Consider the following 14787-nt stretch of genomic DNA (forward strand, 5'->3'; position numbering starts at 1 on the left):
TGGCGGCCTCCCCTTGTCAGATCAGTTTTCCATAGTTCTCCACTTCAGTCTGCTATGTCACTTTACATCATCCTTTGTTTTATATAGCCATTATATATCTTAACGTGACTCAATAGTTTTAGTCACAAACTTTGTTTTATAATTAAGTTACTAAGTCAATTATAGATCAAAATTAACTTTTTTATATGCTTGTATACATTGCTTGAAATCCTGATTTAACTTCCGACGAAAAGCTATATGGATATTTATTCGAGTGTATGATTTTAGTTCTGCATCGATAAGGGTTCAGTTATGTTCTGTTCTCTTACACTCCCGGTTCTATGTTGTGGTAAATCGCTTCTGGTAACGTCATCCAGCGGTGAATTCGTTAATTCATTAAGTGACAAAATGATTTATCCAGGATAACAATGAAGTATATATCAATATGTCCTCTTGGGAACAGTAATTAGTAGAACTGCTGAATTTATTATGTATTTCTAAGTCCATTCCAATGAATCAAGAGCACAGCATCTGTGCTGAAAAAACTGAAACAGATCTGGAGGAAACAACAATAACTTCAGTCAGTAAATCTATGCCCTCAGGGGGAAGACGTTTCCCAAACCGCTGGGGTTTACAAACATGCAGCCATGTATATAAATACTTATTTTCTGCCACTTCAGTACCTAACTCACTTCCACAACTTTCTTAAAAAGCGTAGGAAAGCAGGCCACTCTACGTGGTATTTCATATATCAGAAATGTTATTTAAGGAATAATGCATTCAAGTAGCAATGAACTATATTCTATGTCAACTAACAAGTTACAAACATAAGTGTATTTCTCATGTGACGCTAAAATTCATGTATTCCGTGTATGAAGTGCTCAGTCAGCATTTAATCTGTATAATCTGTGCAAATATACATTAGCGCAAACCTTTTCAGATGAGAATAGCACGAGGTTGTACCGAGACCTTCTCATCTGGAATGAAGAGAAATATGCCATTACTAACCAACATGCTACTTAGACTGTATTACTCATCCAAATACAGCATATCACTTCCCTCTATATATTACAAATTATTCTTAACCATGCTCATTGTGTTACATTTTCTTTTTTTTTAATTTTTCTTTGACATTTGCATTGTATAAATTATATTCTCATCAACTAGGTAGTAACAAATTATATGGAACCATTTTAACAATTGTTAAGCATTCAATTCACTGTATCCTCAGAGAAATCTTTATATATTATGTTCTTTATATTATTTAAAAAAGCATTAATAACTGTATACCAATAAGACTGTAACAATGGGATGTCTTTGCTATTAGATTCAGAAGCATCCGACCCACCTTACATTTCAAGGCGGTGGGTTTCTCAGTACTGTTAATGAAATAAATAAATAAATAAAATCTACGTGATCCATCTCCAATAGGCGTTTCTCCCACTGGTCCACTTGACACAGTGTTACTCAGTTACCATCAGTTACTGTAGTAGCATTTGAACATACAGAAGTACTAAAAACATTCTAAAACCAAGATTGCATAAATATTTCTTTATTTAAAGCGACCGATTTCAACAGACTTCGCTGTCATCCCCAGCTCTAAGAAATCTTTTGTTATGAAACATCTTCATTTGAAGATGGACCTCAGTTGAATACGTTTCGTAATAAAAGATTTTTTTAGACCTGAAGATGACACCAAAGTCTGTCGAAACCGGTCGTTTTAAATAAAGAAGTATTTATACGATCTTGGTTTCAAAATTTTCTTTAATAAGTAAAACAGATCGCAGCTTCTGTCTTCTCAAAATGAGAAAATCCAGTCAAAGTGTAGAAACAGTAGCAACATCATCTGCATTAGAGTCTCCTCCAAATTCTGAATCCGCTGCGTACTCTTCTGTAACTTCTTCCCAGCAGTTCTTTACACGATCAGCCAGAACTTAATCTGCCATGGAACTTTGTCACCTCCACGAGATAATTCTTAGAGATCTAAATCAAATATTCGTGAATGTCAGTATGGTCCCACTCACTATAAAAACCAACGAAAAACGAGCAATCAATAAGTCCATTATATTCAGGTGTACGCATAAACAATTTTCGTCTTATTGCATATTTTTAGTAACCATCCTACATGTGCACAATCTGCGACAATAATTTATACTATCTCTGAGGCTAACATTTTCGAGATAATTTGTGAAACAACAGTGTCTGAAATGTTCGTTCTCATTAGAAGAAATATTTCACAGCATATAATCAGCAAAATTGAATGTAACTAGCAACTGACTTCACAGCACTCTATTTGTTTACATGTGGGCCGAGAAAGAAAATTGGTTATAAATATGCTCACAAACGACTCTCGTATTGATGTTATACTTTTTAATATAAGAAATGTTACTGTGCATTGAACTTAACGTCGTTTGTATCAGAATATCCGGATAGTAAATCCACAAGTGACAAATGCCAGCCGAGCACAAAACCATCTCAGAGGACGAGTGACTCAGATCCATCGGTAAATATTTATACAATTACTCACTTGTTCGTTGATTTCTCAAGACTAAAGACTTAAAGAAATAAAAACTATTTTCATGCCTATCAGAAAAACTATTGCCAATATTGTAATGCCAATACAGTCAATTGTTGGTTCTACATAAAGTACTATGCAGGGTTTATGACGAGTTATATATATATATATATATATATATATATATATATATATATATATATATATATATATATATATCAGTATCACTTATAGGGTTAACTAGCTTGATAAACATCATACAACGAGCCGACAGCTGACTTAAGTTGTATACACAAAGCATAATAGGCATTCGTAGGCCATTGAATTACAGCGTACAGCTTAGAAAACATTAATGTCAACACGACATGTATAGGACTACCTAAAAAGCCACTTGAGCATCGATGCGTATATCTTGGAAAGTGATTAATGGGATATCGTTTCTCGCAAAGAAATTGTTCTAATTCCATGAGAGATGCTGGCAGAGTCCAGCAGCTTTCTTTTTCTTCCTTTTTAATACCGCCTCCAATACCGCCACAGAACTGAAATTCGGCTATTGTGGAGATGAGGAAAACGTGTTAGTCTATATTGTGCGCCATGCTGACTCTTCCATAATCTCAAGAAAGCAATATTCGTCCAGTCAATTAGTGAGAGCAGTATATAATCACATCTGTAAAAGCAATTCCTTGTTGAGAACAATGTTTGTTCAGACTGAGGAAAACAGCCACCTAAAGTGGTTTTATAGGTGTTAACAGGTACTTTTACTTTCTGATTGGCTGTACAATATACACTGAGAAACACAATATGACCAGTCATACGATTACAGAACCTTCACCACGCTTCATTCTCTTTCCTAATAACATGGATTAAAAAGGTCATCAATTACTAATATTTTTAAAGCAGTTTTCGTCGTACTGGCTAGTTGACAATTGTATTTGAAACTTCCGAGTCTACCAATACCGCTTTATTCATTATAGCCCAGTTTGTGAAGAAATATTTTCTAAACAACTTAGCATGCCTGCTGATTTCTTTTAATTTTATAGAATTAGAGTGCAAAGTGCATGAAATACGGTAGTACATCATCGAATTAGGAGTTGTGAAAATATTATCCCCTTTTTGTAGAGTGGATGCTACAGTATTCTCAGGGAATGGCGTGTCGAAATTACAAAAGAAAATAATAAACTGTCATAAAAGCAGTTCTTTGGCTCTTTATCTGTTCGCTGTAATAAATCAGTCGAACCTGTAGCATGCTAACGTGCGACAGTATCCCAAGAATTGATATGCCTTATTACCATTAGCTACTAAAGTTACACGTGTTATAAATGTCATTTCTAGGAGAAAAACTTTGCCTTATTTGAATACTAATTTAAGCCACTGTAAGTGATGTGATCAATTCATTTCGAAGACTAATATTTAATAACACTTAAAGTACAGTTTTTGGCTTCATTGGGAAGGACATTGTCTTCAGTCACAGCAAAGACATCCTCTCTCCCCAGGACCGTTAATCGCATACAGCTTACAGCAAGTGGATGATACAGTCAAATAGCAGCATCCTGGGACAGCCACATCAAACGGACGCCTACGATTTGCCCACGCTATTCGTATTTCCATTCCAATAAACTGCATATTAGCCTTGTACGGATCCCTCCGCTCGTAAATATGCGTCACACTGAAGTTTTTCGATATTTTCTTTTTTGTTTCCTCTGTATTTCTCATTGTGCTGTAATGCCTACGAGTTTCTGTTACCTACTTTGCAAATACGTCTTCAGTTTGAAACTTTTCCTCCTGTCTCTAGTAGTGATGTGAGACTAGCAGTTAAGTAACGGGAGATCGACGGTTGTTTCTGTGTATTCGTTGCTCCAGCGGCTGCTTGTGGCGCGAGCTCTGGGTGCGAAGGGCAGCTCCCGGGGTAAATGCGTAAGAGGCAGCAGATAATTGCGGAGCTTCTTCGGCAGGCCGGAAAACAGAGATTTTATCTGTCCGTGGCCCCTAAGTTGCGCTATCATTTAACCACCTGCACCCCAGAGGCCCGACTGCCACGGTGCAACCTGGACACTGCCTCCCAGTCGGGCGGTGCGCACCCGACACTGGCCAGGCCGGTTTTGACGAACAAGTTGACCCACGAGCGAACTCGTTCACGTGATAAGTGCTTTTATCTGCGATCTCGCTGTGTAGGTATTGCAGATTCCACGCACTCAGACCGAAGGTGACACAAACCTGTCTCACCAGAAACAGCTGTTGAAACATCCACAAAATTGGTTCAAATTGCTTGAGCACTATGGGACTTAACTTCTGAGGTCATCAGTCCCCTAGAACTTAGAACTATTTAAACCTAACTAACCTAAGGACATCACACACATCCATGCCCGAGGCAGGATTCGAACCTGCGACCGTAGCTCTCGCGCGGCTCCAGACTGTAGCGCCTAGAACCGCTCGGCCACTCCGGCCGGCGAAACAGTCACATCAGGAGGAACCTCCGTATTTATCTAACAAGGGGAGGCCACGACGTTTGGAACGCGGATGTACTTCAAACTTCGAACACTCGTAGTACTCCACGAGACAACAAAGTGTGTAAGCAGTAGCGCGTACTTCTCAAGCGTTATTGAGAAAATCGCAAGATAATTTCGGTCGACAAATATACAGGGTGTTACAAAAAGGTAAGGCCAAACTTTCAGGAAACATTCCTCACACACGAATAAAGAAAAGATGTTATGTGGACATGTGTCCGGAAACGCTTAATTTCCATGTTAGAGCTCATATTAGTTTCGTCCACCTACGCTCAATGGAGCACGTTATCATGATTTCATACGGGATACTCTACCTGTGCTGCTAGAACATGTGCCTTTGCAAGTACGACACAACATGTGGTTCATGCGCGATGGAGCTCCTGCACATTTCAGTCGAAGTGTTCGTACGCTTCTCAACAACAGATTCGGTGACCGATGGATTGGTAGAGGCGGACCAATTCCATGGCCTCCACGCTCTCCTGACCTCAACCCTCTTGACTTTCATTTATGGGGGCATTTGAAAGCTCTTGTCTACGCATGCCCGGTACCAAATGTAGAGACTCTTCGTGCTCGTATTGTGGACGGCTGTGATACAATACGCCATTCTCCAGGGCTGCATCAGCGCATCAGGGATTCCATGCGACGGAGGGTGGATGCATGTATCCTCGCTAACGGAGGACATTTTGAACATTTCCTGTAACAAAGTGTTTGAAGTCACGCTGGTACGTTCTGTTGCTGTGTGTTTCCATTCCATGATCAATGTGATTTGAAGAGAAGTAATAAAATGAGCTCTAACATGGAAACTAAGCGTTTCCGGACACATGTCCACATAGCATATTTTCTTTCTTTGTGTGTGAGGAATGTTTCCTGAAAGTTTGGCCGTACCTTTTTGTAACAGCCTGTATATCCGTGCGTGGTCACTTTTACCGTGAAGCGGCTGCAGCCCAGTGGTGCCGGCACGATAGCTCAGAGTGTTCGATCAGAGCGTTATCTACCGTTTCTAATAAAAAAAACTGAGCTATCGGGTCAACGAACAAAGTGAACGGGTGTTATCCGACGTCCGCCCTGAACAAATTCAACAAACGATATAGAACAATTAAAAAAAAAAGAAGAAGTGGTTGGCGTCCAAGCCGCTGGATCGCTGGATCGAGTTCCGTTCGCCAGTTTTTTTTTTTTTTTATTGTCAACAGAGTCGTTATCTTTACTGTTTATATTACAACTGATATAATGCGGAAAATACGTGTAATCGGATGAACTTTTATTAAATTTACAATGTCATTTGGCAGTCTACTAATTTTTATTATCACAAATAATGTAATATTCATAACTATCGACTAGTAAACGACCAAACGCATAAAGTGATACTGAAAATGTATGCTTGTCCGTGATTTGAGAAATCCCTTATACCTGGAAGGAGCCCGAAAGGACTTGTTACCTACAAGTTTTGACCGGCACAGACGGCTTTCGAAAGATGTACAATTAATCGTCGCTTTCGACATTACGAGTACAAGTTGCAGGATGGTATTTTTCGTAAAAACATGGAAAACATAAAGTTAAACGGCACTGGCTGCATCTTTCCGCATACGCAAGGTCTTTTGACGTTTTCCGCGGAAAAACAAACCTCGTTAACATTTTCAGAAACCTCTCTTTCAGACGATAATTTGGAAGCAAACCATGCACAATGCGCTGATAATTGGTTATGCAGTACCGAGTGTATTTTAATAGTGTCTTCCGAGAACCAGTTTCTCTTTCTCTTTCGATTAAATACGCCCGCATCTCGTGGTCGTGCGGTAGCGTTCTCGCTTCCTACGCCGGGGTTCCCGGGTTCGATTCCCGGCGGGGTCAGGGATTTTCTCTGCATCGTGATGGCTGGGTGTTGTGTGCTGTCCTTAGGTTAGTTAGGTTCAAGTAGTTCTCAGTTCTATGGGACTGATGACCATAGATGTTATGTCCCATAGGGCTCAGAGCCATTTGAACCATTTTTTGATTAAATACGAACAGTTTTGAAGACACGGACAAGCATACATTTTCAGTATCACTTTATGCGTTTGGTCGTTTACTAGTCGTATAGTTATGAATATTATATTATTTGCGATAATAAAAATTAGTAGACTGATAACTAACTTAAATTTAATAAAAGTTTTTTAGAAAACATTTTGTTCTATATTATTCATTGAATTTGTTCAGGGCTGACGTCAGACGACACCCGTTCAGTTATTTCATTGATCCGTTCGCTCAGTTTCTTTATTAGAAAGGGTTGCTAACGCGCTGATTGAACACGCTGAGCTGCCGTGCCGGGACCGCTCGGCTATAGCCGCTCCGTGGTAAAAATGGCCACGCACAGACATATATTTCACGACCGAAATTATCTTGCGATTTTCTCAGTAACGCTTGAGAAGTACGCGCTACTGCTTACAGATTTTGTTGTCCTCGTGGAGTACTACGAGTGTACGAAGTTTACAGTAAATCCGCGTTCCAAACGTTATGGCCTCCCCTCGAAAGTGGATGCTTGAGGTAACACACAGCAGCCGATATACTGCGAAAATTGTGGACGAATGTTGACGAAAGGAGGGTATCCACGGTTTAGCTCCCCCCGTGGCGAAGGTGACACTGGTGAATTCTATTCCTGATGCTGGAAAATCTCTTCATCGCCAGTGTTAGGCAAGTGAGGGTGGCCCCCAGGTCGTAATGTGTTTGAAGGCTGCAGCCTACGAGCACACACCTCCAAATGGCCAGCACCACAAAAATTTAAAATAAAAATTTTCATTTAATACCGTAACGCGGATCCTGTTATAATAGTAAAAGCGTAATTATTTTGTATGGGGTTATTTGGCTGAATATTTCACTGGACACCTTATACGAATCATTTCAGCACTGACAAGGGAACCTCACCATCGCACCCCCCTCAGATTTAGTTATAAGTTGGCACAGTGGATAGGCCTTGAAAAACTGAACACAGATCAATCGAGAAAACAGGAAGAAGTTGTGTGGAACTATGAAAAAAATAAGCAAAATATACAAACTGAGTAGTCCATGGCCAAGATAGGAAAGAACAAGGAAACAGCAAGCGTAGGAGTGCCGTGGTCCCGTGGTTAGCGTGAGCAACTGCGGAAGGAGAGGTCCTTGGTTCAAGCTTCCCCTCGGGTGAAGAGTTTAACTTTTTATTTTCAGTTTATGTGACAAACGCTTATGTTTTCATCACTTTTTTGGGAGTGATTATCACACCCACAAGAAAACCTAAATCGGGCAAGGTAGAAGAATCTTCTTACCCATTCGCCAAGTGTACAAGTTAGGTGGGTCGACAACATATTCCTGTCATGTGACGCACATGCCGTCACCAGTGTCGTATAGGATATATCAGACGTGTTTTCCTGTGGAGGAATCGGTTGACCTATGACCTTGCGATCAAATGTTTTCGGTTCCCATTGGAGAGGCACGTCCTTTCGTCTACTAATCGCACGGTTTTGCGGTGCGGTCGCAAAACACAGACACTAAACTTATTACAGTGAACAGAGACGTCAATGAACGAACGGACAGATCATAACTTTGCGAAAATTAAGTAAGTAAACTTTTCTCCCGAGGGTAGACTTGAACCAAGGACCTCTCATTCCGCAGCTGCTCACGCTAACCACGAGACCACGGGGCTCCTGAGCTCACACCGACCTTGATGTTGCCTATCGTACACATGGACTACTCAGTTTGTATATTTTGCTTATTTTGTTCATAGTTCCACAGAACTTCTTCCTGTTTTCTCGATTTATCTGTGTTTAGTTTTTCAAGGCCTATCCATTGTGCCAACTTGTAACTAAATCTGAGGGGGGTGCGATGGGGAGGTTCCCTTGTGAGCAGCGAAACTCCCCTTCCCTAGTGTCAAATATCAGTGGCGGCCGGTCAAACGTTTGACGCTTTAATTGGTAAAATCGTTAAGACTTTTAAAAGAATGGTTAACGGAAATATGTCAGTTTGAAGTGAGTTCGATTTCGCGGAAAGCCGATTTCTTCCACATCTTATTTAATCCAAACCAAGAGCCATAAATTTTTTACTTTCTGTCACATGACGGGTGTTCTTCACTTGAAGCTTTCAGGTAACGTTATTCGTTAAGGAGATATCACGAGTTACGTAGAAAAAGTCTTACGACGCCCTGCGTCTGATGGAGAGCTTAGTGATTCGTGATGTCATATCAAAGTTAAGCAAACCCTATGAACGTTTTAGTGGGAAATTATGGCTTCGCTAGGTATTGAAAGTGGTGTTTTAAGACAGCTAAACTAAGATTCTATTGTAAGTAGTTTCATTGACAGAAAGTATAGATGGAAACGAATTAGCGAATAAGACTAATTAGCGACTAAGGCTCATTTATTGAGAATTATATTAATATTAAATACACGTAAAATTTGCTTGATTGGTTCATTCCTTTTCTTATCTTGCATTTGTCTCACATTATGTTTGATTATAGTTAAAATACGTTATTTTTAAAACTGAAATCTTATTTTTGCATGTACAAGAGTCTCAACTTTTCTTCGCTTTAAGGTATTTAACTCGACTTACTAATATCGCTATGAATCACTATTTTCGTTATTTTCAAGAAAAAGTGAAATTCTTCTTCATAGCGATCATAATACATCGTGTTGAATAACTTAATGATTTCAGTTCTTTTGATTTTCTAACTCCCATCACCACACAAATTATTAATTCTATCGTAAAATTTATATAATCGAGCAATACATCTTGAAGGCCGTTTTTCAGGTTTTTCATTCGAAAATTAATCCAGATGGTATTTTTGCGAGTTTCTCTTTCGATATGGCCCACAGCCTTGGAATCTGTAGATGCGGCCCTGAATGAAAGCATCTGTCACTACTGATGGAAATCCATCCGTTGGATGATGTTGTTAAGCTCTGGCGACCCCTTTGTATAACTGAAGAACTCTGTTACGTACATCGGCACCATTTTTACCATTCTAAAACCCTTCCATTATCATGATTATCCATAAACACGATTCTACTTTTCACTAGTACGATTAATAGTCACCTACACGATAAAAAGTCACGTTGAGGAAATAAAAGTAATAAATACACTTGAAAGGAAGGACGATTCGTCATTAAGATTCTCCCATATGAAAAAGTTTGGGTTCAACCTAACTACTAGGCATAATTAGTGTGATTATACGAACGATAGGCAGTATATATACTACAAGTGACATGTCTCTGCTGCTTCCGTCAGTTTATTCTGGGATTATTGAGCACACATGTGTTTAGTTACGACGACTTCCTTGGAGAGCTACACTCTCCTCGACAGGAAGCAGCATAATTTCCTGCTTGCTTCAGACTCATCTCGTTTATTTCCTTCAGAATATATAAAACGCCACAGATACTGCTATTCAGGTCTGTACCGAGTTTCTTCACATGTGAAACCCTTGGATCATATAAACGACTAGGATTAACCCTTTGTTCAAACAGGGCTTCCAATGCGCTTTCGTCGTCGGCAGGGAACACAATGCACCATGCGGAAGTGTGACACCGTTGTGATACACGAACTGAATATCTTAAGAGTTTCAGTTTGAAGCATTTGAGACACTGCCCGCTAAAGTCAGTGACTGAATTCTGGTCCTGTCAGTTTATTCCTCGCCAAGAACCTTTGCACTGTCAAACTCTAGCAACATGAGGAGGAAATGACATCAGCGAAAAATAACGAAACTATCACAAGTCAAATTTAATGTGGCTCAACAATGGCAGCTGTAGATAAAATTTAGCTGTAGCCGAGTACAAACAAGCAAGAGTGATCTGCAGAGTCGACACCCCGCTATGTCAGAGGTGGATCTACACTGATGCTGTTGGTAAGATACGGAATGACAATCGACGAGAACTCAGAACACAAATTCCTGGGGGAGCCAGGATGACCTATGAACAAATTCAGTGAAGTGTCTGGGTGAAGCCGTCATGCTGTTAAAATCGTACATGGTCTGCTTGTATTTCCTCCGCTGCCCTGTTCGCTGTATCGCTCGGACTAAGTTCTCGTCATTTTCACAATTCGTTGAGGTACGAGGGAAATACAGTGTTTAATCGTCACAGATTTGTTTCTACAGCTGTACTCTGCAAGTCGCCTTAAGGTATGTGGCGGAGAATACTTGTACTACTACTCGTATCATCATTTCTTCCTTCCCTGCCGGCCGGAGTGGCCGTGCGGTTCTAGGCGCTACAGTCTGGAGCCGAGCGACCGCTGCGGTCGCAGGTTCGAATCCTGCCTCGGGAATGGATGTGTGTGATGTCTTTAGGTTAGTTAGGTTTAATTAGTTCTAAGTTCTAGGCGACTGATGACCTTAGAAGTTAAGTCGCTTAGTGCTCAGAGCCATTTGAACCATTTGAACCTTCCTTTCCTATCTATCCCTCCTCCATTGCGAACAACCTACGCATGAGCTCTGACGTCTCCTTGTGATCATTTTACGAGACATATAGGAATAAGTAATACATTTTTCGACACTTCTTGAAAAGTACGCTTTCAAAATTTCAACATTAAGCACCTTCATGATACACGAAGCGTCTCTCGTAGTACCAGCCACTACAGTCTCCGTAACACTGTCGCGCTTTCTAAACGACTTCATGACGAAATGCGCCGCTCTTCCTTATATCTTCTCTGTCCAGCTATCAGTTATACCTGGTGAATGTCCCAGACTGATGAGCAATACTTAAGAATACTTTTTTGTGGATGAATTAAATTTCCTTGAGATTCTTCCACTGAACATCAGCCTGATATCAGCTTCTTCCTCAGTTTGTGTTATGTGGTCATTCCACTTCAACTTGCTACGGACACTTACTTCTAGGGTTTTCCGTTGTTACTCTTTCCAGTGTTTTATCGTCGCCAGTAGTGTACGCAAACAGTAATAGATTCGTCCCCTATTTTTGCGCTGTGTGTTACATTTATTTAGGTTCAAGTTCATCTGCCAGTCCCTTCAACAATTATTTTTGCTGCGGAAGACGAGTAAGCTGTTTGTGTTCAAGAAGGGACATTAAAGTTTAAACGTCCCTTCGAGACTACATCGTAGACACAAAACACAAGCGCGGATTGGGCGAAGGAAGGCGGTCTTGCTATTTTCGGCAGAACCTCCCCGTAGTTTTTCTCAGGTGGTTCATGGAAGTCACAGACGAAATTCAGGAGTTGGAGAAAAACATGGAAACACAGAAAACACGTCACGTTACCATGCCTAGTCTACATCTATATCTACATACATATTCCACAAGCAACCGTACGGTGTGTGGCGGAGGGTACCCTGAATTATAACTACTTATTTCCTTTCCTATTCCACTAACTGAGCGAGGGAAAGGCGATTGTATGTACGCCTCCTTATCAACCCTGATCTATCGTATCTTATCTTCGTGATCCCTCCGCGAAATGTGTGCTGGTGGCAGTACAATCATTTTGAAGTCAGCTTCAAATGTTGGCTAAATTTTTATAATAATGTTGTCCGAAAATAACGTTGCCTTCCCTCCAAGGAGTCCCATTTGGGTTCCCGAAGCATCTCCGTAACATTGTGTTGTCCAGACCTACCGGTAATAAATATAGCAGTCCGCCTTTGAATTGCTTCGATGTCTTCCTTTACTCAGACCTTGTATGTAGCACAACTATTCGAACAGCGCTCAAGAATAGGGAGCACTAGCGTCCTATGTGCAGTCTCCCTAACAGATAAACCACGTTTTCCCTAAATTCTCCTAATAAAGATTCTCCAAGATGACCGTTCGCCTTCCCTATTAGAGCTCTTAATTGCTCGTTCCATTTCATATCACTTTGCAAAGTAACGCCCACATATTTAATCGAAGTGACTGTGTCAACCAACACACTCCTATTGCTGCATTCGAAAATAATGTCCTGTTTAGCCTACTCATTGCATTAAATTACATTTTTCTACATTTAGAGCTACACTATGTGCTCAAAAGTATCCCGACAGCCCCAAAAGCATACTTTTTCATATTAGGTGCATTGTGCTGCCACCTACTGCCAGGTACTCCATATCAGCGATCTCAGTAGTCATTTGACATCGTGAGAGAGCAGAATGGGGCGCTCCGCCGAACTCATCGACTTCGTACGTGGTCAGGTGATGGGGTGTCACTTGTGTCATTCGTCTGTACGCGAGATTTCCACACTCCTAAACATCCCTAGGTGCACTGTTTCCGATCTGATAGTGAAGTAGAAACGTGAAGGGACACGTACGGCACAAAAGCGTACAGGCTGACGTGTCTGTTGACTGACAGAGAACGCCGACAGTTGAAGGGGGTCGTAATGTGTAATAGGCAGACATCTGTCCAGACCATCACACGGGAATTCCAAACTGCAACAGTATCCACTGCAAGCACTATGACAGTTAGGCGGGAGGTGAGAAAACTTGGATTTCGTGGTCGAGCGGCTGCTCATAAGCCACACATCTCGCCGGAAAATGCCAAACGACGCCTCGCTTGCTGTACGGAGCGTAAACGCTGGACGACTGAAGAGTGGAAAAACGTCGTGTGGAGTGACGAATCACGGTAGATAATGTGGCAATCCGGTGGCAGGGTGTGTGCATAGCGAATGCCCGGTGAACGACATCTGTCAGCGTGTGTAATGCCAACAGTAAAATTCGGAGGCTTTGGTGTTACGGTGTGGTTGTTTTTTTCACGGAGAGGGCTTGCACCCCTTACTGTTTTGCGTGGCACTAACACTGCACGGGCGAACATTGATGTTTTAAGCACCTTCTTGCTTCCCATTGTTGAAGAGCAGTTCGGGGATGGCGATTCCATCTTTCAACACGATCGAGCTCCAGTTGATAATGCATAGCCTGAGGTGGAGTGGTTACACGACAATAACGTCCCTGTAATGGACTGATCTGCACAGAGTCCTGAGTGAATCCTATAGAACACCTCTGGGATGTTTTGGAACACTGACTTCGTGACAGGCCTCACCGACCGACATCAATACCTCTTCTCAGTACAGCACTTTGTGAAGAATGGGCTGCCATTCTCCAAGAATCTTTCCAGCACCTGATTAAACGTATGCCTGCGAGAGTGGAAGCTGTCATGAAGGCGAAGGGTGGGCCAACATCATATTGAATTCCAACATAACCGGTAGAAGGCGCCCCAACTTGTAAGTCGTTTTCAGCCAGGTGTCCGGATACTTTTGATAAGATTGTGTAGCTGCCATTCATTACGACGACTAGAAATTCGTCAAATCCATTTTGTATCCTCCTACAGTGCTTGATTTCGACTCCTTCCCGTACATCACAGCGTCATCAGAAACCAATAGCAGACTGCTGCCAGCCTGTCCTCCAGGGCTTGTATATAGTAGATAACAGCGATCCTATCACACTTCAGCTGGGCATCCTGAAGATATTCCTGTCTCTGATGAACACTCGCTATAGAGAAAAACATAGTGGGTTCTATTACTAAAGAAATCTTAGAGACACTCACTTATTTGCGAACTAATTTCATATGATCCCACTTTTGTTAACAGTCTACAATGGGGCACCTTGTCAAAGGCTATCAGATTTCCATCTAGCAATATGGGATCTGTCTGTTGCTCTTCACCCGTTGTTCTCAGCGTACCATGTGAGGAAAGGACAGGCTGAGTTTCGCACGAGCGATGCTTTCTAAAACCGTGCTGATTCGTGGACATACGCTTCTCGGTCTCAAGAAAATTTATTACATTCGAAATTATAATATGTTCAAGGGACATGCAGAAAATCGATGCTAGGGATATTGGTTCTTTTACCCTTCTTATATCAGTAGCATCCAGCGCTTTTCCAAGACGCTTGGCTGTTTGGGTTGGATG

The 14787-nt window shown here is 41.2% G+C and overlaps 1 protein-coding gene across 2 annotated transcripts in view; it reads right to left on the reverse strand.

Annotated features, from left to right (window-relative positions):
* Positions 1-14787, reverse strand: part of LOC126248096 (neurogenic locus protein delta) — a 1462003-nt gene that overhangs the window by 553141 nt on the left and 894075 nt on the right. The window contains exon 4 of one of the 2 annotated variants that reach the window (XM_049948763.1): positions 912-956. The exons of the other annotated variant lie outside the window; for it this stretch is intronic. The gene's annotated coding sequence lies outside the window, so the exon portion shown is untranslated. The remainder of the gene's footprint in view (positions 1-911; positions 957-14787) is intronic. 2 annotated transcript variants of the gene reach the window in all.

The sequence above is a fragment of the Schistocerca nitens genome, chromosome 3 (genome assembly GCF_023898315.1).
Source record: "Schistocerca nitens isolate TAMUIC-IGC-003100 chromosome 3, iqSchNite1.1, whole genome shotgun sequence".
Lineage (NCBI taxonomy): Eukaryota > Metazoa > Arthropoda > Insecta > Orthoptera > Acrididae > Schistocerca > Schistocerca nitens.